The sequence below is a fragment of the Bombyx mandarina genome, chromosome A1 (genome assembly GCF_030267445.1).
Source record: "Bombyx mandarina strain Sakado chromosome A1, ASM3026744v2".
In the NCBI taxonomy this organism is placed as follows: Eukaryota; Metazoa; Arthropoda; class Insecta; order Lepidoptera; family Bombycidae; genus Bombyx; species Bombyx mandarina.
Window position 1 is genome coordinate 7039863 of NC_143234.1, and position 24366 is coordinate 7064228.

The 24366-nt window shown below is 35.7% G+C and overlaps 1 protein-coding gene and 1 long non-coding RNA gene across 2 annotated transcripts in view; both read right to left on the reverse strand.

The window, feature by feature from the left end:
- The window catches only part of Cals (calsyntenin 1), a 197997-nt gene that overhangs the window by 140477 nt on the left and 33154 nt on the right, over positions 1-24366 (reverse strand). The window lies entirely within an intron of this gene.
- LOC149499491 (uncharacterized) overlaps positions 8493-24366 on the reverse strand; it is a 39044-nt gene continuing 23170 nt past the window's right edge. Inside the window, exon 2 of the long non-coding RNA XR_016325713.1 lies at positions 8493-13844. This is a non-coding gene — a long non-coding RNA (uncharacterized LOC149499491). The remainder of the gene's footprint in view (positions 13845-24366) is intronic.

Here is a 24366-nt window from a genome sequence, read left to right on the forward strand (position 1 = left end):
ACTAACAACCCGACATGGTATTATTAAATTACCCTCTTGGAAAAGGCTGCTGGGATAATTCAATTAATCGAGGAAGGTGAACGAATGCGTTGATTAGACCTTTAGGAAAATTGGGCAGTTTTTCCACGTTGTTCCCTCTTCAGGATTGACATAATTTACCGACGGACTTTCTATTAAGCTGGCTTTTGTATTAAAATATAAAAAAGGTGCCAATTTAAATAATCTCCATTTATTTACTTTATTCACAAACTTTACCGTGTTAGAGCTAATGCCCAAGGCATTCTCTACCGCTTAACTAATGGCATATAGAGTAGTACTTGAGGTGTATTGCTTCACTGTAAAGAAAATATACAAATTAGACGCAGCATACATACATATATATGTGCGCATCAACTCCTCAACTCCTCTTTCGTGAAGTCAGGAAAGACGGAGGCAGCGCGGCGAGGGAGGGGGCGCCAAACCGACGACGCGTTGAGTAAAATGTACAACCACCTTCACTTCTGAACGGGACTCACCAGCTACAAGACGCGCAATATTATGTACAATATTACTTTCACATTAAAACAAAAAAGAATTTAATAGTATTTCGTAATTTAAGGGCAGAATATTAATATTAATAGGTAGGTTAATGTAATTGTTCAATGTATTATATTGTGAATATATATATATATTTTTTTCCTTACATTATTCGTTAGATTAGTTTTTGTTATTGTGTTGTTTTGTCATAGTTGTAAGGAACGTTGTTATACAAATTCAGCACTATATGTCTTGTTTTGTCGTGCGCACATAACCTATGTTGCAAGCCAGATTTTGTTTCTTTTTTTTTGTGTTTTTTATGTATCTTTAGCTTGTGATGTGTATTGCGAGCCTAATAAAATAAATAAATAAATAAATAGAAGTCACAAACCACCTAAAAAATCACAAGGGAGATACAGCCTGAAATTCACAATCAAGAACAGTATGTACATCCGAGCACTACGAAAGAAAAGGAAGCCACCTATTACGAGCCGCAATTAGTCGTGAAACATCGGCTCATTTCGGGTGGTGTGCTTCGGCAGTCGAGGTGTCATCGTTCGAGTAGAATCGAAACAGAAAACACATTCGTCGCCTGACTTAGGAAGAGTGAAGACGTCTGGTTACTGTCATCGGTTTCGTGCTACGCAATCTCTTTGTACGATTGCCCAATATACGCCCACTATGTCAAAAAAAAAATATGAAAATATCAGCTCATTCTGTGCCATACATAACAAACAACGCAGTATATATTTTTGATTTAATAATAGAATATCCAATATTAAACATATACAAAGTTTTTTTTTTATTGCTTAGATGGATGTACGAGCTCACAGCCCACCTGATGTTAAGTGGTTAACGGAGCCCATAGACATCCACAACGTAAATGCGCCACCCACCCTTCGAACCGAAACGCATTACTGCTTCACGGCGGAAATAGGCGGGGTGGTGGTACCTACCCTTGCGGACTCCCAAGAGGTCCTACCACCAGTAGTAAACATATGTAAATACATATATCACACGTAACAAAAAAAACATATAGTATTACATGGAAAATACAAACAGATCATATAGATTGCAAGTTTAGTTATTTTATGGTAATTTCTTCAGTTTTCGTGGGTTCATTTTAATAAAAATTTAAAGGTTCATTCGTGGCCACGAAAACTGTAAAGTATCTGAAACGTCGAAAATAATAGAACGAGAATAATAAACGCGTGTTTGAAGCTTTAAAAGTAATTTTAATTATAGTTGATATATTATGTTCCAGACGTTTCCTTCAAACGTTGCCGGCTTCTTTAAGATCTACACAAAAACATTGTTTGAATATATTCGCGAGGTCATTCCATTGCTATTCGCATTACTAATAAAATACGAAAAACGACTATTAATAAAGACACTCTTTATAATAATGAATACGGGTCTTCGTGCACTTCGCAATGGCCTCGTGGCGAACCTCTCTTAGGTTTTTAGAATTTTTACAATCTCTTTATGTTGCATGCATACATGTTTTACTGCCTTAAAATTAGTATGCTTATTAACATCCTGCAAATATGATCGGAACTAATCATATTTGCGAATGGTCATCGACTATGCGAAACGAATAGGCACGTCGCTGCTTTTCCTAACACCGTTTGCTTAAGCCTTCTAAAATAAAATAGTTCAAAGGCTTTAAAATGTAAGATCTAGTCAACTATAGAACGACTGTATAATAAATATGTACACTAAATTGATGTTGAAAAATATTGAATTTGTATTTATATAGCTGACACAGAATTTAGGAGAAACGTGGCATGAATATGCTGACTCAGGACTCTGTGGGTCGAAGATAGGAATTGTTTGCATAAAACGTTATAATATGTAGTGACTTGCAGTTTTGTTTTAATACAAAATCGGTCGTATATATTATTAAATATTATAAGTAAACTAGCTGTACCCGACCGCTTCGCTGGGCATTTAAAATTAACAATATTATTGATCACCCTCACAAAGATTCTCATCATTAACGCCCCCGCAACTGGTGTAGGGAGTCCAACACTCATATAAATATTAGCCTATCCATTAAGTACACGTATTTTCTACATGGATACCAAGTTTCAAGTCAATCGGATGCATGCTTCAGTAGTTATAACGGAACATCCGTAAAAACCATTGTAGATTTATATATTAGTATAGATTATTATTTATATACGGTAGCACGTGCTCAATTTAAAAAAAAATCTTAAGACTATATGTAAATTAGATTGACCAATGAATATACATTTAAATGTAGGTAGGTACAAATTATGCACGGTCACGTGGTATTTTTTTCAAACGAAACTAATTAAAATGCGAAAGATTTTTAAACGAGAGGAAAAAATGTAAAATCACGAGCACGACAAAAAGGGTTGAAATTTTCCACCAAAAAGCTCCGGAGACAAAAGCTTCAAAGTGTAAAGCGCGAAAAAGCAAATTAAAAGTCCTTGAGTCGTTCAATTTCCAGTTTCATTAGAACGATGGCACCGTAATTAATGTATCTTCAGCCAGCGACCAGAATTTCCTTTTGTATTTCGTTTGGATATAAGTTTCTTCATGGATATCCTAAATAAATAAAATAAGTACATACACTCAGATTGGATTAAGTATCACTATTTACTAGATGTTTCGTAAGCAGACAGATGAACATTTTTTTATTGCTTTGATGGCCGAATGATTCCACAGCCCACTTGATATGACCATGTTATTGGTTACCATGGTTACCAAAAGCCCAAACATCACAATGTGAATGTCTCTTGTCAGCTTGAGATACCAGAACGAAGTCTCAATTGTGTCTCAACTAGAGTATCACCTCTTAAGCCATCACTGTTTCACGCAAGAAATGAAGGTGCTAATTACAATTCGTCGTGGCCTAAGGGATAAGCCGTCCAGTAGGTACATTCGTGTTGAGCGATGCACCGATGTTCGAATCCCAGGCGGGTATCAATTTTCTAATGAATTACGTACTCAACAAATGTTCACGATTGACTTCCACGTTGAAGGAATAACATCGTGTAATAAAAATGAAACCCGCAAAATTATAATTTGCGTAATTATTGGTGGTAGGACCTCTTGTGAATTCGCGCAGGTAGGTACCACCGCCTGCCTATTTCTGCCGTGAAGCAGTAATGCGTTTCGGTTTGAAGGGTGGGGCAGCCGTTGTAACTATACTGAGATCTTAGAACTTATATCTCAAGGTGGGTGGCGCAGTTACGTTGTAGACCACTTAACACCAGGTGGGCTGTGAGCTCGTCCACCCATCTAAGCAATAAAAATTTTTTTAAAAATACATGTACGAGAATATACTGCGCCCACCCCACATAGTGGGATAAAGAGAAGAATACGAAGGGGAATTACGTGTGGGGGCTTACAATATACCCTAGGATTAGGAAAAGCTGGTTGGCAATCGCAGTACGTTGGTATAATACTTAGAGAACGCCATTGTCCTTTCTGCGGTAAAATGGAGAGTCGACTTTTGCGATAACCACGGAAAGTGATGGACAGAGCTATTCTAACTATACTTGAGACCTTAGAACTAATATCCCAAGATGGGTGGCGCATTTACGTTGTAAATGTCTATGGGCTCCAGTAGCCACTTAACATCTGGTGGGCTGTGAGCTCGTCCACACTCCTATGCAAGAAAAAAAATAAAAAAATCTAGCCATGCCACCAGTAATACAAGTCTTGTTACCTATATATTATATCCTTTTTTTCTTAATACACGGTTAATCAGCTGTTTTTCACTCATTATGTTGGCTACAAATTATTTAATCTTCTGGTCCTTGTTTTCTTAAGAGTGTAATTGGAAGACAGGTCTCAATTCAATAAAATTTTTGCATTCCGATATTATAACCCGAAAAGTTACTGCTAAGATTTCATTTTGTAACCAATTTTAATTTTATGAAACAATTTAAGTACCTATTTTAATTGGACGAGTTTATTAATCATTTAATAAATAATATTGGCCCCGCAGTAGTCGAAATTCGACTGTAATTAAATGAAATTATAAGTTTAAACATTATTATGGTTCTATTGTCAAACACTATTATAATTCGATAATATAATCTCAGTATTCGCCAAAACTGCACTATAGATCAATAATATTAAAAAGACAAACAATATTAATCTATTTTCAATTCGACCACAGACTTTAAACAATAACAAAAGTTTCCCAATTGATAGTAAACAAAGAGTATATTTTTATATATGTGTTGTGTCAAATACATGGTAGTGTGTGTAATGTTTTCTTTATTTATTTAAAGTATCTTTTATGCATTATTTTAAAAAAATATTAGCATTGTGCACTCCTTCTCTATATTCTCAATAAGTGTGAAAAAATTTCATACTCCTCCGACCGCGCAATTTTCGTAAAAAGGGGTACAAAGTTTTTGCTTCACGTATTAATATATAGATAATAGGTACATTTCTGAAACTAAATAACGCGCAACTCAAGTTTATTTATTCTCGTGAAAATAAGACGTAAGGTAGTCTTTATTTTTTTATGGAAATAAATTTCGGCAATTTGAGTAACTCAGAACTAATTGGTATCTCGCGGCCCGTCAGCTTTGTTAATTGATTTTTCTTTCAATTTTTTTGGACAAAACAAATTACGTCAACTCCGAACAAGACTCTTTGGATTTAACTGTTATGAGGAGTTTTTTTTCAATCTTAAGAAAAATTAGGACATCCCTAATGGTGGTAGTATTGAAATTCATTTTATTTTGTTAGCAGTAGGTTTTTTGCGTTTGTAAGCAGACATGCTAGATATAAACAGTAGTCACAGTTATGGACATCAATATGCCAGGGGTACAGCCAAGCAGGTGCCTACTGCAAATTGTTATAAGGCGATTGTTACTGGTGGTAGGACCTTTTGTGAGTCCGCACGGGCAGATACCACCGCCCTGTCTATTTCTTTAGAACTTATATCTCAAGGTGAGTGGCGGCATTTACGTTGTGGATGTCTATTGTCTCCAATAACCACTTAATACCAGGTGGGCTGTGAGCTTGTCCACACATCTAAGCAATAAAAAAAAATGTTTTTTTTTTTCTAGGTACTATCCACTACAAACAAATTCTCGAAACACACTGATCAGAACGTAACTCATAAATCTATCGCACACACAAATCCGTAATTTAGTTGTCCAAACTATGCTGATAGCATCAATAACCGGGCCGATTTCGATCATATTTAAACTTGAAAGCCTTGAACGAGATTGAGAAAAAAAATGTTTTAAGTAATTGCCCCAAAAAATGTGGTTTTGGTTTCGACGGTTTATATTATGAACGGTCGCTTCGATTTTAAAGCTTTGAAGCTTTTGTAAAAGCTTGTAAGTCCCAAAATTTCTTATTAGTGGATATAATACAGACTAAATGAAAAATGCCAGGGGCTTTGAATTCTTAATGACGGTATACCTGGAATAGCCTCCAGGCTACCAGCGAAAAGATAGGTAGAAAAAAAGAAAGATAGCAGGATAATTACAAATAAACTATCGGGGATAAATCGCACGTCTTCGTTTGGCTTCCAAACTAGGATTGCCTGTACTACGGGAACCTTATTCATAATTATAAACGTATGAATATTTTATGCATCCAGAGAAACCTGCTCGTCACACGAATGGACGTTCGAAGTAGGAGGAACTCCCAAACAACGCAGTTACGAACACATCAATAGTCACCTAAGTCCTTATTAAATTTTGTTTTAACTATACTATTTTGTTTTGAACTTTTCATTCAATTAGCTTCTAAAACAGAAATCAGCGTATGGAAATATCACTAAATAGATGAAAAAGATTCCCGAAGGAAATTACTTGACATGCCATTTGAAGTTGTTTATTTATTTATTTATTTATGCACTCCCATTAAATATTATCCACGAGAAGCTTAACAAAACTATCCCAAGTTCAGAGTACCAGATAGTTAGGTACCGAGATATTTAAGCAGATGTTGCATATTTTAATTTTCCGGATTAGATTTAGATACTTCGTAAACTACTGTATTAAACTTTCATTGGCCACTTGAGCTTCCCATGGTACCTAAAACGTTTTAGCGTTTACTGAAACATTTCTATCAACACAGCTTTACAAAAGTCATGTTGAAGCAAGCCACCGCTTATTTGTGGAATTAAAAAAAACGTGACCTTACCTTTCAACCGTGATCTGGGCACGTGGATGTTTTTTTTTCCATTATTTTTGTATCACCTTTCACAGTTCTACAACACGTGGCCACTCACTGGTCCCTTGTCATCCGTTCAGAGCGGTGGCCACGTGCGTAAGGAGGAAAAACACGGGCTTGAAAACAGTTACACGGTTTTATAACTGAAATAAGTTGAGGCATACGTTCAAATTTAAAAACATCTCTGGGTACCTACATAAGATTTTTAATGATAATGTGGATACGTTATTATTTTGCTAAATACTTGCGAACTTAGGCAATCGAAGACCAATAACAAAATTATGTACAAAGTAGTTATAAAGTCATGTTCATTAAATGAAGGCATTCCTTCAAATTAGCTCTTCCGGATCTTCGCAGTGGGTCGCGATTCCGATTTGGTGGTAGATTTTGCGAAGTATTGCGTGGGGTAGTATTAACAAATTCTCTAAGGTTGAGTCCTTGAACTCATCTACCCGTCCGAGCGTATCTGGAATAGCCCCTTAGGCTACAAGCGAATAGGTAGAGAAAAAATCCTTAAATCACTATTTTTCTGGAAAATAATTATGTATATAGCGTAATTAATATTTAAAATCACCAAACGAAATCTAAGAACTTTAATATTTTAGCCAAACTTGATGATAAGCTAAATATCAATCACAGCGCGTCATGTAATAATGTATGTGGTATACGGCTGATTAGAAGGCATTTATTTTGCCCCCAAATGACTTCACACGTATTTTTTTAAAAGTTTGTACGCCAATTTTGGATAACAAGAGAAACTGTTAATCTTTTCGATTTTTGAAATCCAATTTTTAACAGATTATGATTTTAAAATGAAAAGAACCAATAATGGATGAAGTAAAAGAAACTGAGAAGTCCCGATCCTAGATATACTACTACTGGAGATATAATCCACGGAGGGTTGACGTCAGACAAGCGGCCGGTAGTAAGCCTTATGCCAAATCCCTATACAGCATGATAAGAGGACATGCTGTGCCGACCCGAGATGATGTGGGATATGTGGATAAAGAAGAGGAGCTGTTCATACTCTTACTTGCTTTAGTATTCCCATAAATATATGTAATTATATGTACATATTTCCGGACATTAATATAACTATTAACAATAACATTCATGTTTGATAATTAATGATTGATTACGAATGTTGTAGTTTATTTGTTATTCCCTACCTAATCATTGGTAGTCTAAGGGGCTATTCCAACAATACGAACTGATAAGTGAGCTCGCGGAGCCCAACCTGAGAGAAGTTCTCTTCAAACATTGCTGTGTATATTTCTGTTACAAAGAAAAATCACTCTGAAAATAAACTAATTTAATTAGCTACAGTTACGAAGGTAATAGCTTGTTCGGAAGTAATTGTTGGGATACGATTCCGTGTAAGGGCGGAGCGCTATTAAACTCCAGCTACGATTGTAAATAGATTCAGGCTGGTTTACTTCGATAACGTGACTTGATTCAACATTTACTGCAAGCTGAGAGTTTAGTGCAAATTCAAATTGTTTGACTTTATATCTTTCGTGTGCGTGAATTTTTGGGAATATTATTGTACTAGTCAGTCATATAAAGTGTGGTGTAACTATGGAATATATCATTAGCGTAAAAATGTCTTGCTTATTATTATTATTGCTATATTATTTTGATTTAAGATGCGGGTCGTAAAATACTATCAATATATTATTAACTTGAGAACTTACCTTTATGTAAAAATAATTCTATAATCATTAGAGCAAATCTAAATGTAACAGAGTAAGATAATATATTCACAATTCCTAAGTTAAACGAGTGCTTTCTTTGAAGCATATTTAACTTTGATTTATCTATATCGCTGCAAAGAGTATGATAGTTTTACTGTGATGTTTTGTACTACTGTTCACTAATAGATAATCTAAGCGAGCATGAGACGTTATTTGAAGATTAATAACTGATCAGATGCTAAGTACCCGTTTACATTAAGTATTTCACGATGTGTGAAATGAATTTGGGTAGGCATCGAAAACAATTTTACCCAACTTGTTAACATCGATAGTTACAAAATCCCGAAATCCTGATCGATGCCCACATCAAGTCTCCATGAGATGCGAATTCTTAATGGCCGGTTCATTTAACTAATCGTCTTATCTTCAACAGTATATGAGTTCGACTATGACACTAATAACTATTAAGTTACAGTCTAAATTATCAATCTAAACGAAGCATCAACACGATCGAATCTCCTTTCATATCATTTGGAGCTGTTTTACGTCAACTGCGATTTTCCGAGCGATTTCACTAACTATCAGTATGTTGCAATAGACGAATTTCGACTGGACGTTTTCGGAAATAGGACAGATTTATATAACAAGTTTCTCGGGTACGAGCAACGAAGCGTATTACTATGGCAAGGCTATGACGCGAACACGTTATTTCCGATTGAAGACCTTTTTTTTTCCTACCTCTGCTGATAGCCTTCAGAAGCTATTTCAGCGTAACCTTAACTAGTAGGTGAGCTCACGAGGCTCAAACCTGACGACGTTGCTAACACGAACCCTAGCAAGAGCCGTGCTTCGCAGAACCTACCACCGGATCGGAAACGCGACCCACTGAGAAGATCCGGCGAAAAGCTCAGTGGGCTGTGTCTGTGGGTTAATTTACTCGACGAGCCCTTCGTCGCAAGCGACGGGTTCGACGAGAACGATGACCGGTCGATTGAAGACCTAAAGATTCAGTGTCTTTTATTAAATGTATGCTAGGGGCCAATCGTGTTACATCAAGAATCGTTTATTTACACTGAGCCAGTATATTCATAGCTCACACGTCTGCCTGTTCGTTTTCAAAAAACTCGTGTGAATCAACTGTTACCTTAATTTTGTCTTTCAACTACCCTCTTGTTATTGTTATAAAACATAAACCAAGGTATTTCGGTTTTATCACGTCTGTAAATTACAGAACAGTACTGCTCTTTAATGAATCTGACCGTGAAATACGAAGTTAAAACAAAAACCACATGACATCAGACGTTTAGACATTTACTTGTTAATGCAATAAACACACGCTCGGACTATTGGAGTAAACGAGTTGATGACGTATACAACGTGTTACAAAATACCCAGTAAAAATATTACTAATTAACAAAGCCAAAAATTTTGTCAACCCTAATACGCTGTCATGTCAGGGAACCAGATTATTTAACAGAAAGGCTTACGTACCTATTTTACCTAATAATTGTCTACTTTAATAGTTTTTCTATTTTTCATTCATAAATGTTTGTTACCTCAATACAAGGATGTTTATTATACTCAAGTACTGGCTTCAAAAAATGTCAAGTTGGAAAAAAAAATATGTTGTCAATTTCAGATATTTTAAAATTTTTGTCGTTCCGCGAATTCGGTAGAACTGTAGGTACATTCTGTAAGTTTAATCTTTGATTTTACTGGAATAGGGTGCACATCAGTGAAAATAATAACGTTTTTAGGGCTCTTAAATATTGTGAATGGACTCGTTATAAGGCCCCATTTAACTTCCTTTCGGCTTTACGGGTAGTTTTGTAACACCCTGTATATCTTTGGCGGTAAAACCTATTCTGAGCCCGCAAGCTAAGTACCGCTATCCTGCCGCGAAGAGGTCAAACGTCTCAGTTTCAAGAGTGGGACAGCGGTTTTATAATAAAATTGAGACTCATCTCTCAAACGGCTTATGACATAAATGTTGTAATATTTATGTGTGTTAAGCTACAATACCGGGCGTAAGACTTTGTTTGATTTGAGACAAAAAAGAGAAAAAAATGATTTAAAAATTATATATGATTATATAATATATGAACAAAACAAGCTTCAAAAGCAAACCGAAATAACAATTAATTTCATATTTTTTTGTATCTTGTTTTTGATACTGGTCAGGATTTTAGAGCAAAGTTACAAAATTATTGTAGTCGTCATGATCCTAGATCCCTGTGCTAATTTTCAAGTTAATCTTGCAAGTTTTGAAATGACGTTCAAAGACTTCGTTACAAACAAACACACATATACACCGAGCTAAGAAGAGCGTGTTAAAGATAAGTGGGACGCGGGATGGCGTCAGTCACCAGCCGATATTTTAACTCTATAGACGTCCACCAGTTCTGTAACACTCTTCTTTAAACAATCAATCCTAGACAGAGAGGGACTTAGGGTGTACTACTGGGATTATGGATATCTGAAGGTTACTATTGCTTACGTTATTACGTACAAAATCGATAGCAACTAATATATCACTCCTGGCTGATCTGTACATTGACCCTATCCAGTTCATTCGCGCTTTATTAGAAAAAATAAAAAAAAAGATTAATATTATTATTTTACGAAACACACTAAGGTATTATATTTGATACGAGTATTTCATGTTAAATATTCGTGTTTCTTAGTCTCTTCATACAACAGTATAGTGCCAATAAAACAATAATATGACCAATATTTTACTGTGGTGGTAGGACCTCTTGTGAGTCCGCACGGGTAGGTACTACCGCCCTGCCTATTTCTGCCGTGAAGCAGTAATGCGTTACGGTTTGAAGGGTGGGGCAGCCGTTGTAACTATACTTGAGACCTTAGAACTTATATCTCAATGTGGGTGGCGGATTTACGTCGTAGATGTCTATGGGCTCCAGTAACCACTTAACACCAGGTGGGCTGTGAGCTCGTCCACTCATCTAAGCAATAAAAAAACAGCATTTTTAAAGATTCCATTTTGATATTTACGTAAACATTATGTGGTATATGTACTTTAAAGAATTACGCTTTTAAAAATTTTTTTGCCAGAAAGCAAACATTATTCAAATACCCAAGAGAGAGAAGAATAAAAGCTTAAAATAAAATTCGAGATGTGCCAGAGATACGATTATCTTTTTTTTTTTTTACTAAACGAGACACAAGGAGATAATCCTCTGGCAACCTAATGTTTAAAGTTTTTCAAGATAATTTTTCTTTTTAAATTAAAGGGGAAAGTTAGATTGTTACGCGCTCTAGATAACGTGGTTATAGTTGTAGTTAAATATTTATATTCATTAAAGAAGTTTCTTGAAATCTCTAGTGAATTCGATCAAATAATATTTTCTAAGAAATTCAACGCATTCCTACTCTTTAACCCTTATACTGTAGTTTAATAATTGAAAATACCAAACAGCCATTCTGGTGAAATTATTGCCTACCATTATCCTCCATTATCCTCTTTCCCACTTCAAGATTCAGGATTTCATGGGGGGGGCAATTAAATCTTGAATCTTGATGATAGAGTTTTATGTTTATTACGTGAAGGAATCACCTATTTTGCCGCAAATCTCCATCGGTAGAAGTTATCCTGTAATTGACGCTTCGAGCTTTGAGCTGTCTGGCAATAATCAGGATGTGGTGCGAAAAGTTCCAACCCTATATGTATAATTTTATGTAGTCTGCCCTCATCATCATCATCATCAACAGCCCACAGTCGTCCACTGCTGGACACAGGCCTCTCCCAATCCACACCACTGAGCCTGGTCTGCGGCTTTCCTTATCCACTTCTTGCCGGCTACCGTTCGGAGGTTATGGCACCACCTAGCCAGGGAGCGTCCCACGTTACGTCTTGCGCTGCCCTACTAGGCGTGTAAAAAAGTAATCTACCTTTTAAAGACAGTACTTCACCGCTCTATAGGAAAGTAAACAAAGACAAGTCTAACATAGCATATATTGTACGAACATATCTACATGGGAAGATTATACGGTGGAACGAAATCGGATGGAAATTGACAATCGTCTCTCAGTTGCTTCCCTCCAAAACATTCAGTGACCATTCGAGTGTATGATTGCTTAAATTGCCCCTTCATCTCCATCTTGTGGGTTATTGCCGCTTAAGGTACATGGTACAAACGACTCGATATTGCAAAATTCACTATTAAATTGCTGTATGAGATAGGAAATTTAGATTTTTTGCGGTAAACAGCGGCTGGGTCATAGCTCCATCAGTGCTTTGACTACAAGCGACATTCAACACACCAACGGACAAGCCGAATACTTTTTTTGTTTTGGATTTTATGACCTGGTAACTAAGACCTTTAAGTGATAAGCCGAATACTCTTCTGCTTTCATAGATAAAAAAAACACAATCCTGTTATAATGAATAATAACATTTGACAGTTGACTTTAGTCCTTTTTTGGATTATTTTTAGCTGGGCCAATGCCTCCATCTGCGTGAACGTCATTCTAGTTACTTGGAAATGTTTATTTTATAATAAACCACAACATAACCATGGCGCCATTCAGAAAACTAGCACCGCTTCAAGTGTTATCGAGTGAGCTTAAACTTAAATACTTTGTATTATACAAAATATCTGGTTGCAAGCAAGTATCAATTGTCTATGGAATACAAATTAAAAAAAAAGACTAAACGCTCACTACAGCAGACCTCATTTTATTTATACAGGTGTAATGCTCTGAGTAGTTCGGTTATGTATTCAGTACGTTTATTTCCCAATCGCTACTGGACCAAGACATTAACTTGATTGTGCAATATAACACATTACGATATTAGGCATAATATATTAATTCCTATCTTCTTCATCGTTCCCTCACTGCTGAGGATTTAAACTACGACTTTAAAGCATTCATTCATAATTACATAAGATCACTTCTTAGAGGTTTCCATTAATCAAGTAAAGGTGAAGATAGTCTGTGTGCGCACGATCACAGATAATATTATCGTTACGCAGTTTTTTTTTTGTAAGACCAAAAATTCTGCTTTATCCAAAATTAAAAAGAAAAAATAGATCTTAATCTAATTAGGTTTCAAAAATTAACAAAAACACTCGATTAATTACGTTAAACATATTTCCACCGAAACTCAATTCTATAATTATACTTGAAATGGCCTTAATTCGTCATCTTTAAGCCAGGAGATTTACGTAAACAAATTATTTAGGTTGATGCTTAACAAACTATCCCAAGGAACTAAGCCCTACAAGGTTTTGAACAACAGTTCCTCATACAAGGCGCAGATTATGCAAAGAGGCCTATTTAAATTTCATCCCCCCACTAGAAGGCACTTTCCGGCCGCGTTAGTGTAATCTGAGCACTCTTCTCGGCGAGCTAGCTTTTGTTTTTGTTGATTCTCCTGTGACGGAGCGAACTTATCTCACGACATCCGTAATGGCTCAATTTCGTATGTACCTGAAACAAATTAAATTCCTTTTTATAGCAAAATACTTTAGTCATTTTTACGATACAACTTGATAGTAAGTTGTTTTGAATGCCTACAGCAGATAGTAATTAAATAGTGCCATTTAAGCAATCGCCAATTTAATTAGTTATGTGTTTTTTAAATAATAGGGTTTGCCCACAAAATAGTAGATTTGTCACCAAACAATACAAAATCATTTCCAGAATAAATCACCTAAAATCATGAGTCTTCTAGTACCAAATAAATGTTTTTATATGTTTAGGAGTTATTTTGGTAGTAGTCAATAATGATTCAGGGCGTTGTCGGAAGTGAGATAATTAAATAACACAACTGGTTAATCGGAGGGTTTATTCGCTACTGAACTTAAAAAGTAAAAAGCAACGGAGCTTGGGCGCAGCCGTATGTTATGACTACGAACAATTTTGTTTACAAGCACAAACACAAACTGTGTCCCTAAATATGTATTATAATAGGTGTGTTCTAATAAGTATTTAAGCAAACTAATTTAAAGAGATCACCAGTAAATCATATATTATGTCAAAATGACACGATATTATGACAAAATAACAAATAAAAAGGAGTCGCAGGCAAGAATCGATAGTCGATTTATTTGGTAACAGATCTACCATTCTGAGCACAAAGCCTTTATTTAAGTAATAAAACTATTATTATGAGAACGAAGTTTACATTCATCTGATGCACTACAATTGTATTGGTAATCCATCTCTTATTTAAACGGCCGTCTGGTGTAGTGGTAAGTGACATGGTCACTACACAAGGGGGTCGCGGATTCGAATCCCGCCAAGGGAAGATATTTGTATGATAAATATAAATGTCTTTCCAGGGTTATGGGTGTATATTAAATATATGTTTGTGTATAATAAAAATATTATATTTATTTCCGTTATCTGGTACTTGTAACACAAGTTCTTTACGAACTTAGCACGGGACCAGTTAACGTGGCGTGATTGTTAGTAAATATTTATTTAAATATTTATTTATTTTACACATATATTAACATCGATTTGATAATTCATACCTGGGAACACTTTTTTTTTATCTGAGAACGAAAATATTTCGTGGCGATGGATCTATTTATTAAGTGATACAACTTGATGACAAATATAAATTTTGATGACAAGAAATATAGTTCCCGTAATTAAAGATGTCGAATAAAATTTGTTTTTAAGAGTTAAAATCTTCATTTAACTGTCTTGTCTTTAACTTGGATCATGTAGCGGAGTCTTTTAAAGTTATTCTCACCAAGTTCAACAAGCACGATTGAATTGAAAATGTTGCACACGTATAAAAAACTGATGACTATACAATTATTTTATTACTTTGACTTAATATTCTGGGAATAATCACGGCAAAAGATATAACATTAATTTTAAATTCCTTTGTTTAATCTATACTAATATTATAAAGAGGAAAGATTTGTTTGTTTGTTTGTTTCGAATAGGCTCCGAAACTACTGGACCGATTTGAAAAATTCTTTTTCCATTAGAAGCCGACATTGTCCCTGATGAACATAGGCTACTTTATTTATTTATTTTTTATTTTATTTTTTTGGTTTCATGTGTGTTTTAATGTTTCCGAAGCGAAGCGAGGGCGAGTCGCTAGTATGCGTATAAAAACTATATTTATGTTATTTTATTTTGTCTCAAATTATAAGATCCAATGTGTTTTGCTCTATGTAAAGCTAGTTTGTTTAACAGTAGCAAATTTTTAGTGTGGTTCGCTATTTTAAGTATTCAATGTATAATAACGTGTGCAGGTTTGTTTTTTAAAATAAAAAAACTATATCTATCTACTCTTAACATGCGTTATTCTTCATAGCGCATCTATTTTTTTAAACAACGCCGCTTGAACCACTTTTTTCGCAACTCTACTCCGGTGGCGGGCGGTGCGATACTAAAAACAAGATGACGGTATCATCTCGAACAATTCCTAAGAGCAATTAAATTCGTATGAAAATTTTGCATATTTTGTTCAAACTATTACTTCACTTTCTGTCAGTTCATAAACGTATTTCCCTACATCTTCATATTTAGCACACACAGTGCTCTGTATATTTGAGTTCATAACAAACGAAGCGATATTATAATTGACGTGAGCGAATTCAAAGTGCATTCATCGGTTTCTAACAGAGTTCAGCTTGGTTGTTTGCATGAATTTTAATGCTTACGTAATCCATATTCATGAGCGAAAACTCTGTTAGCCGGCTGCCGGTTTTGAAATCGAATAGCGTGCAATCTGTGAACCAAAAAGCTTTCCGGGACTAATTTTCATTTGAATGGATACAAAATATATTAGATTTATGAATACACATATAATTAAAACAAATAATCTGTGTGTAATTAAGTGAGTCCGCACGGGTAGGTACCATCGCCCTGCCTATTTTTGCCGTGAAGCAGTATTGCGTTTCGGTTTGAAGGGTGGGGCAGCCGTTGTAACTATACTGAGATCTTAGAACTTATATCTCAAGGTGGATGGCGCATTTACGTTGTAGATGTCTATGGGCTCCAGTAACCACTTAACACTAGGTAAGCTGTGAGCTCTGTAAAAAAAAAGATCAGTAGTATCAGTCTGTTTTCAAAAGCTTTCAGTCCCCTTAGCGCTTACGAAGAGGCAGTTTCCCGGTTTCATTGGAAATAGCACGACCTTTTTGCTTTAAACAAACTTTTACAAAACTTATTTCAGTTACGATGTTCGTTTTGTGATATGTTGTTTAATCTATATATTATATAAAAATGAGTTGCTGTTCGATAGTCTCGCTAAAACTCGAGAACGGCTGGACCGATTTGGCTAGTTTTGGTATTGAATTATTTGTGGAAATTCAGAGAAGGTTTAAAAGGTAGATAAGTATGAAAATGCTCGGAATTATATAAAAACAAACAATTTTGTTTTTACTTTGATGTGTCCCCTTGATGTGTCTTTTATTTATCGATTGAGGCAATACGAAGTCTGCCCGGTCCGCTAGTGCAATAATAAAATCTTATTTTAAATTAGTTATCGTAGCTTTTTGTGACCCGTTATAAGACTCACAGCGTTATTGTTCTGTCGTCTTCGTGTTTATTATGTGTAGCGATCGTAAACAGACCTTCAGTGTAAATTTGCATTTTAAATACCCCATCTTGAAATTTTATTCCTTGACAGTGATGTCAGTGAAGACGTGCTTTGACATATAGGGAAGCTGCCACATCGCATTATCTTGTCGTTGCACGTATGTTTATCTCGCCGATCTTGGCTAATCAAAGAATACCGACTATTTACAATTAATGAGAGGATAAGACCTTGTACCTACCTACTTTATGGACTGTGGTTCTGAATATATCAGATCGTCGATTGATAATGAGTAAAATGTGTAGTTAAAGATACATTTAAATAGGTACTATATATATATTTTTATTGCCCTTGTAGGCAGACGAGCATACGGTCCATCTGATGGTGAGCGGTTACCGTCGCCCATGGACAGCAATGCCAGGGGCAGAGCCAAGCCGCTGTCTACCGTGAGCCGTACTACCTATAAATAATCTATTTTTGTAATTAAAGATCCGTTTTATTTGGTATTAGTATCAAAAGTTGTTTGTCAAAGATTGTAAAAGGTATTAGTTTCAAAATATGTTTTAATTGAACGAAATCAAGGTTACTCCATTCAAATAGCTGAAGAATTTATTTTTTGTTATATAACTTTTTCTAAATTTTAAACTTTTAAATGACTCTCATGTAATGTTGAAAAAATGTCGCTTAAACTAATTAGCCTTTCACCCCTCGTTATGTGACGTCTACTGAGTTAGGTAACCATTACGCATCAGGTGGACCCTAAGTTCGTTCACCCCTCTATGTAACGAAAAATGGTTGTATATATACTTTTTTATCTCACCAGATTTACAATTGTTCCATTTTTAATAATCGAACTGGATAGATGGGATTTAATAAGGTTTTTTTTTATGAGATTTTAGACTTGGCTACTAAGACCTTTAAGTGATGTCTTATTTTAATTTATATTAATATATTATCTTTATGAAAAATGATAATATGGAGTGAAATGAAATTAAATTAAATGAAGATAATTAATTTGAGAGATTAATCAACTGGGATGAAATTGAATGAAATGAGATGAGATGATATGGGATGAAATATAATCTCAGTAAAATGGTGGTGATTTACTGAGATTTTTTCAGTGGACTTTTTGGAGGATCCCGAGAAGCTACGTCCAGCGGCTTTGTATCATTTTCCCACATTTGTGCACTTTCACAGATATTAAACGGTTAATAAACCACCGTTATTACACATTTAAACCTGAAGAACAACTAAATAGACAAAATAAAACAAATCACACAACTTCACTCCTCGCGTCCCGCCAAAAGTCCAATGACAGAAGCAAATTAAATCGAAACCATGCAAACGCATCAGGAAACAAACAGCCAATATTTGCGATTCGATTGGCTCGAATGTCCGATATAATGAACCAACAAAGCGTATCCAGTGTGAACCATAAATAAACGTAATTCGTTTGAGCATGATTATTTACATTTTGATTGACTGGCGCCAAATATTAAACACTATGGATAGTGCAAACTGAGCATTTTAAGATAACGCTGTCGCGGAAACTATAAAGAATACCGCATTTAAAAAAAAAAACTAGCAAACACGTTTGTACGGTATTTCTCTTTCGCAATTCTTCAAGTCCAAGAGCTTTTTTTTCTTCTTCCTATGCTGATAGACAGCCTTGAGAGGCTATTTCAGCTTCTTGACGTGTAGGTGAGCTCACGGTGCTCAAGCCGGGAGTGTTGCTAACACTGACCCTAGCAAAAACAGTGCTTCGCAAAATGTACCACCGGATCGGAAACGCGACCCACTGAGAAGATCCGGCGAGAAACTCAGTGGGCTGTGTCTATGGGTTAATTCACTGGTCGAACCTTTCACCCCTCGATAATATACAAATCTCGTCCATTAGAACGTGTAGTGAGGTTTAAAAATTCGTTGCTTATGCTATTGTGACATTTGTTGAACTACAGTCTCCGTATGCGTCACGGTCCAATTAAAGGATTTCATTTAAATACAACGAACTAAATGTTAAAAACGGTACATACGCCAAACTTCAGCCATTATTAACCATTATTTCTGATTTACGATAATACGAAAAACATTAATGAAAACGTTTTGCGGGCATTCATCATTAGTAACATGCAATTAATGTTTTACGAGTAGGTAGGCATTGTTAAAACCAAAGTTCAGGTTATATTTTTTAGCGTAAACCTAACCTATGAATTTACGTCCTTTATGAGTTATCATTATCTATATACTAATATATAAATCTACAGTAGTTTTTACAAATGTTCCGTTATAACTACTGAACCATGCATCCGATTGACTTGAAACTTGGTATCCATGTAGAAAATACATGTACTTAATGGATAGGCTAATATTTATATGAGTGTTGGACCCCCTAATAATAATGACAATAAATAATAATGTTAATTTATATGCGCAGCGAAGCGGGCGAGTACGGCTAGTATTCAATAAAAAATACAAAGTTGACGGAAATATAATGTCTAATCAAACGCTACAAAACCGATGTTTCCCAAACTTTGAGTTCCGGCGGAATCTTCCCAAAATTTAATATGAAACGTTATAATTTATTCGTTTCGCCGCAACATCGTTGAAACTTGAAGAGGGTTAAGAACAAAATGTCATGAATAAAAAATGATGGGCCCGAAGAAAGCGTTCTTGTATGCGATTATAGCCCAGCCCATACATGCTCCCGCCAAATGCCCATAATTTATATATAGCACGGGCATTTGTCGCGCATTTTTAACCCTTTGCGGTCCTAAGGCTAATGTAAGATGTGAACTTGAATGTGAACTTGGGACCTAAAAAGGTTAAAGACATGAACTGTTTAAATATAATATCAGAAATACATTGAATGTCTTAATAACCTTTACAGAAATATCTATCTAAGATCTCTTGCCTACACACCACACAACTATTTTGGGAACCTATTTGTTTTTGTTTTTTTTTAAACTACTCTCTCTTCTTTAGCGTGTGTGTCATTGGGTTGTTGCTCTGAAGATTTGTTTGATAAGATCCCGTAATCTCTGTCTTTATTATCGCACGACCCGCCAACGTAGCAGATTTACTACTTCCTAGAACCAATGCGCTCATCGACATTCCGTTTCCAAGAATCTGGATTTAACTCCCTCCACGGTGCTCCCTGTGCGCTCTTAGAAGTGCTTCTTCAAACGAACTTAGAAAATAATCCTGTGTGGATTATTTACCGGACCTGCTATTACGATACCTACAATGAACACTACTATAACTCAAAATTTTGAAACTTCCGTTTTTCACGCAAATCGCTTCACTATTTTAAAAGTATTACAATTAATCGTTATTGATGGGGTTCGAAGCAAGAGTAAATCAGCTAGTTACACAAAAAAACCATAAATATATCTGCAATAATAAAGATTTTATCAACTTGTTTCGTTTAAACGCTCCTCCTGTAAATCTACGAACTTGGAGTTAGCGTAGTGTTCATTGGAGGCATCGATTTGAAAAAAATATCACGAGTTTATCGGCACATTTCAGAGGCTGATCTTTACCCACGATAATTATTAACGGATGTTTCGTTTATAAATTTTACAACCATCTGTTAGTTGTGAAGTCTACGAAATATAAACAGAACCGAACATATTACGTACATACTACATATATATGTATTAGATAATCTGCGGCAGTATAGCAACGGTATGACCCTAATTGCATTAAAATAAATATTTGAGCGGAAACTTTTGACGATAACATATCGTTTTAATTTTACGTTATCTACAATGTTTAATAGAATTTTTCACAAAATATTTAAGGTATTATATTATTTACATTACACGATGTTATTCATACATTGCGAAAGTCATTCGAAAACGTGACTTAAGTATGTAGGTTTTTTTTTAACACCTGCCTACGGGATTTGAACACCGGCACGGTCGCATTGCTCCATACGAATGCACCGGGCGTCTTATCCTTTCGGCCGCCTCAACTTCAAATTACTATGCTTCAATAAGAAAAATATTTACAATTGTACAATCTGCAGTGGCGAAGCGTCACGAAGCCACATAGACGATTTTGCCGTGAAAAAACGCTTTGAATCATACCAAGTTTATCAAAATGTACGCCACGGGCAACGAATTCATTCTGAATAACTATTTTTTTTTCTACTATGCTGATAGCCTTGAGAGGTTATTTCAGCTTCGCCCTAACATGTAGGTGAGCTCACGGGGCTCTAACCGCAGTGTTGCTGACACTGGCCCTAGCAAGAGCAGCGCTTCGCAGAATCTACCACCGGATCGGAAACGTGTCCCACTGAGAAGATCCGGCGAGAAACTCAGTGGGCAGTGTCTGTAGGTGAAATTAGGCTCTGAATTACGATTTATGATCATCGCAACACTAATTACAACGAGTTGTGAACAAAGTAAGTAAGTACTATGCATATTATCGAAAAGCGTATTCTATTCCGTCACGATTATTTACCAAATCTTATCAACTTGATAAGTTTGCATAGAATCGTGACTTGTGTGGTGTTTAAAAAAAATACTCCGGCAACTTTAAAGTTCATCGACTTGAGTGCAGGAGACCGAACGCAACGCGATTCTTGGCATTGAGATTTAAATTAATCCTTAACATAAAGTCTATTACCGAATGGTTGCAAAGATGTGTGACATTTCGCTTAGTTCTAAAGGCCTTCAAGAGGATAGTAGTGAATGTATTTCCTTTGATTAACACGATCTTATACATAATTAAAACTACATTTAGAGTGGGTCGCGTTTCCAATCCGGTGGTAGATTCTGCGAAGCACTGCTCTTGCTAGGGCCAGTGTGCCCCGAGAGCTCACCTACACGCTAGGGTAACACGCTGATATAGCCTCTCAAGGTTATCAGAATAGGTAGATTAAAAAAAAAAGTGCGGGTTTTTTAAACGTTCTCGATAGCGTAAAAGTTAACTCAAATTTATAGTCCGTTGGAACGTTTGCCGCTAGGGGCGCTGTTCCAAAAAAGGTTAAGTCAGAAGTAGGGTAAAGTTATAAAAAAAAAATAGGCAAACGTTGCAACTTCATACAAATTTGAGTTAACTTTTACGCTGTCGAGAACGTTAAAAAACTCGCACTAACCACACAGAGCTTTTCATCGGGAATAGTCAGAACTACAGTGTGAGGTTCCTTAAATGAGTGCAGAGAATGACCTCGAGCAAAGACGCGTCAGATCTCCCAGATGCAAGACTTCATAACCACCACGATCATAATGTGATTTAAGATATTCCTATGGTTCACTATTTGAATAACAGTTGTTTACAATACGTTTTTAATAAAGGAAATTTGTTATACTGACGTTTATACCTGATTCATTACTGATAGCTTTTTAATTATTTTATCATAATGGTTAGTGACGTCATATACATGCATAGGCAGTGCATCTTACATTTTTATAGGATTTTAAGAAAGAAAAAAAAAATAAAAAAAAATGATATACAATTATCAAATAAATTACTATTCTTCGAAAAGTAAATTTATGAAATGATATGAGAGAATTCGTTATTATTTGTAATCTAACACTACCATCGCTTGAAATGTTATCTATATCTCCATATAATGAGCTGTATAGATTTATTTAAACTGCTATATAAAAAAGGGCTAGACTACCATCTGAATAAGTAAAGAAGTAGTCGGTTTAGAGATCGCCGAAATTTACGATATAGGTCCATCATGCTGAGACCTCGCCGAGTTTATTTTGCGGCTAACAATAAATTTATAATCTGCCCGAATATAACATGCGAAAATAAAAGCGATTTTTGCAAAAAGTAGCTCCGATTTTATGCTTCTACTGTCAATAAATACTGCTGAAAATCATATTTCGCGAATCCGCAGTCAAACACAAACAACTCACTTAAATATACACACACACGTCGAAAGTTGATAACCCAAACGAACACACATATACGGCGATTGATGTCGTTTGGTAAAATAACCTCAAAATCGGCCTTTCCCAAAGTAGGCAATAACGCCCCATTGTGGGCGCTGCAGACCTAAAGGAGGGCGGTAAGAGACCCAAAAAAAATGGGGTAGTTGTGTACTCGTAGAGGCTTGGGAAGCGATTTGTGATTTCATCTAAGAAGACTCTTAGGTACCGATTTAACTCTCACTATAGTGGTCTTCGAGTAGGTGAAAAAATGGGGGCGCTAAAAAATTATTTTGTTCTCAAAGTGGGCATTAGACAAAGTGGGATCCCCTGCTTTAAATAAATATTTTGTTCCTGGTTTCTAGTTTACATCACAAACGCTATACAACCATATTAGAAAACCGGATCGAGGTCTTCGGCAATACAAACTGCGTTTAGTGCAGAAGCCATTGAGAAAATGTATTCATACGTTGGTTAGAAAATATGAATTCTTATTCTAAACCGATCGCTGATAGTAAATTTATATCTTCTTCAGCATACCGCTGTTAGTTTAATACTATTTTTGATAAACGTTCTTATTCATTTTTTACTAGGATACTATGAGCAACACCGTGAAAGCCTCTTATCGGGCTTACAAAGCTTCTAAAAGCCAACAGCATTCGAGATAATGACTCGCGATTTAAGATAAGTATCTCTATATGTAGAAAAAGCGTTACCACAAAAGCCATTTCTTGCAGTACTCGACTACTATCTGTGTTAACTATGAAGATGATAACTTCAAATACATCGAGCCCACTTGCATTCGTCATAATATCTGTACTGCACTCGACCCTGACCGGATCCGAAACAGTAAATTTATAAATAAACAAGCTACGTGTGTACCCGATTCACTAGCACGCTGTGTGGGTTACCTTATCGGGGGCAACCTGAGGTCGAGAGTAAGGAAATTGACGCGTGATACAACTCTAAGAGGTATTTAAAGGCCAGACGTTCAATAATTATCGAGATCTTAATGTTTTAACTCGATTAGATTCAACCTGTGTTGCCAGGTTGGGCGCGAAATTATCATGTCAGTGTTTGGACTCGGAATGTTGGCTTGACATCAACACCGCGATCTCGTTTTAACTAACATCTTTATTATACTTAAAATGTTATTTCCGTTAATATTTCAAATTTTTCCCTATAAAAGGGCTTAACAACTTAGCAATTAGTAGTTGTCATTTGACCGCAATTTTGGTTCTCACTTATCAACATTATTATAAAGAAGAAAATGAAAACCTATTCCACTACAAATATTACAAAGACAATAGACCTTACTCTAAACAGATAATACCACTTCTGCCTTCATTACACCTTTAAGCATGCACAGAGTAAGTTCAGGCTTTGTTTCGCTATGAACGGCTTTCAATCGCGGTTTTACTTACTTATTTTCTCGAATATAGAGGGAGCTTCTACCCTACCTGGACCGTTTCTACTAACGAGTTTCGGCACCCGAATTTCGTACACGGACATAATACACGAACCGGGAATTTACACGCTAACAAATTACATTAGGCACCTT